Source organism: Pseudopodoces humilis, chromosome 10, assembly GCF_049639895.1.
Source record: "Pseudopodoces humilis isolate 2021_Gansu_Grassland_sample_001 chromosome 10, ASM4963989v1, whole genome shotgun sequence".
NCBI classification, from domain to species: domain Eukaryota; kingdom Metazoa; phylum Chordata; class Aves; order Passeriformes; family Paridae; genus Pseudopodoces; species Pseudopodoces humilis.
Window position 1 is genome coordinate 2,369,257 of NC_142209.1, and position 3,046 is coordinate 2,372,302.

Below are 3,046 nucleotides of genomic sequence, written 5' to 3' on the forward strand. Positions count from 1 at the left end.
GCACAGCTTGTTCAGAGGGGTTGTGGAGTCTCTTGGAGCTATCAAAACTGCAGAAGTTCATGGGCAGCTGGTTTGAGACACCTGAGCATGGATTTGAACAAACTGAGCTGCCAGGAGCCTTCCCACCTCAGCCAGTCTGAATTTGAAACATTTCTCAGCTGGGAGAGGAGCTGGTGCTTTATCCCTTCTGTGTTTGGCTCCCTTGTCCCTCCTCAAGGGAACTTCCAAACTTCTGCTGCCGCTTTCCTCTGGCAGTGCTGGAGCTCTTGCAGGTAAAGGTTCAAAAGCCTGGTGGCCCCAAGCATCGGCATGGTTTTGGTCCTGAGCATCACCACGGTTTTGGCTCTCGTCTTGTACAGCTGGGAACATGGGAAGGTGCACTTTGCCTGGCAGTCTGTCCTCGTGGAACATGAAGGTGGCTGTCCACATCCCTGGAAATGACAGGGCCACACTGCACCCCACAATCCCATCCCTTCTTGTGTGACTGGTTTAGATTGCTCGCCCATCTCTGTTTTTTCTGCACATTACTCCAGATGCTGAGGGCAGTATGAGCCAGGCCCAGCATGCCCACAGCTTTCCAGGCCTTGCAGAGCAGCCAGGACGTGTCCATCTGGGCAAGGTACTCCCAAAACTGGCCCAGTCAGTAGGGCAGGTCAGAGGCCACGCTCTCCATGACAAGGTGTGGGCATTTTTGTGCCCCAGGAACGATGGCCTCCTCCTGGAATGTGGCACCTGTGGGGTGCCTGCTCTCTCTCACCCCAATTCTCCCATGTGTCCCAGAGCACACACACATTCTGGAAGCTCACAAACAGCTGACACCCCTGCCCTGGATGCCCTTTGTACCAAAAGGACACGTGCCACAGGAACAGTAAAACCCCTTGATACGAGCCTTGCAAGAAGATTTTTAAAGTTGGCTGCTGAGTTTCACAGATATGTCTGATGTACCACATGCTTTGACTGTCATATTTAGGGAGACAGATTTTGGGGTGCCTCTGGGCCCTGGGAACACCTTTGGGAGGGTGGCAGAGGGACAGGCAAGAGGAAGAGGAAGAGGGCATAGGAAGTGGAGAAGCCCCTACCACAAGAGCCTTTGGTGGGCTGAGGCACCTTGTGACTGACTGGTTGTCATTCTGGAGGGAATCCACTGCTGTCTGGATGAAAACACTCTAGCTGGCATTGTTATCCAGGCACTCACAAACATCTGCTCTTCCTCCAGGTGTGATCCCACCAGCCTTGGAGGTTCTAAGGACTAAGGAACCCAGTGGGCCATGGGCAGGCACTGGGCACTGTCACCTTACAGGGACACAAGGGCAAAATGGTCACCCATGTTAAGAGAAAAGCCAGAAGTCCACAGAATTACAGACTATCCTGAGTTTGAATGGATCCACAAGGATCATCCAAATCCAACTCCTGGCCCTGCACAGAGTCACAGAATGGGTTGAAAAAGAGCACAGAAGGTCATCAGGTCCCACCTCCCTGCTCAAGCAGGGCCATTTCAGAACAGGGCATTGCTTTGTATCCAGGTGGGTCTGGGATATGTGCCCAAGGACACTCCATAACCTCTCTGGGCAATCTGTTCCCGTGCTTGATCACTGCACAGCAAGGAAGTTCTTCCTTCTAACCAGGTGGAACCTTCTGTGTATCTCATCCGAGTGGCTGGCACCACTAAGAGCCTGGCTGCATCATCTTATCTTTAGATATTTATACATTGTTAATGATGTCTCCTCGTGCACAGGACAGCCCCAAAATCACAGCATATGTGAAGTTCAGGCACAGCGAGAAATGCATTACCCATTGAGAATGAGAAGCGGTGTTAATCTGGAATTATGGAAGGATAAGGGGACTGGCAAAGTGATCATCCCTTTGTACTCAGCATTGCTGAGGCTGGACCTCGAGTGCTGCGTTCAGTTCTGGGCCCCTCACTTTAAAAAGGACATTGAGGTACTGGAGTGTGTCCAGTGAGGGGCAACAAGGCATGTGAAGGATCTAGAAAGCACATGAGGAGTGGCTGTGGGAGCTGGGGGTGTGGAGGCTGGAGAAGAAGAGGCTCAGGGAGCTCATGGCTATCTGCAAACACCTGACAGGAGGCTGCAGCCAGCTGGGCTCGGTCTCTTCTGCTGGGAGGACAAGAGGAAACGGCCCAGCTGAGACAGGGGAGATGCAGATATTAGGGAAAAATAAATAAATTCACTGTCAGGGTGGTCAGACATTGGGACAGGCTGCCCAGGGAGGTGTTGGAGTCACCATCCCCAGCAGTGTTGGGTGATGCGGTTTAGCGGATCCAGTGGCACTGCTGGCTGCGTGATCGGACTCCTCGGTATCGTCTTTAAAGCTCTCTTCCAACCTTGACGATTCTAAGCCTATGACAGGATCCAACAGGGCCCTGTACATGTGGTGGCTCTGTCCACTTGCTGCCACACAGGTTCCAGGTCACGGCCACACCGGCGGGACTCGGTACCACACAGATTCAGTTCAGCCACACCACCGGGACTCGGTACCACACGGGTTCCAGGTCACGGCCACATCACCGAGACTCGGTACCACACAGGTTCCAGGTCACGGCCACACCACCGGGACTCAGTAGCACACGGGTTCCAGCTCAGGTCCACACCGGCGGGACTCGGTAGCACACGGCGGCCCGGCGGGCGGGCCGGGCCGTGCTGCGGCGGGCGGGCGGCTCCGGGGGCGGAAGGGGCGGGCGCGGCTCGGCGGCGGTTGGCGGGGGCCGGGGCCGCTTCCTGCGGCTGAGGACGCGCTCGGGCGGCGCTGCGGGACCGCGGCACGGCGGTGGCGAGGGGCCCGCGCCCCGCGTGAGGGAGGCGGCTCCGCGGGGCGGGGGGCGCGGGGTGGGCCGGGGAGCGCTGCCCGGGCACCGCCGCGGCCTGGGCGGGCTGAGGCTCGGCTCGGCTCGGCTCGGGGCGGCCCTTGGGCCGGGCCCGGCGGAGGGGAGCGGTGCCGGTCCCGCAGGAGCTGCCGCCGGGAGAGCCGAGTTGTGCCACGGGCTCCAGGGCCACGCTTTGCTGGCAGAGCCATCCCTCAGCCTGTT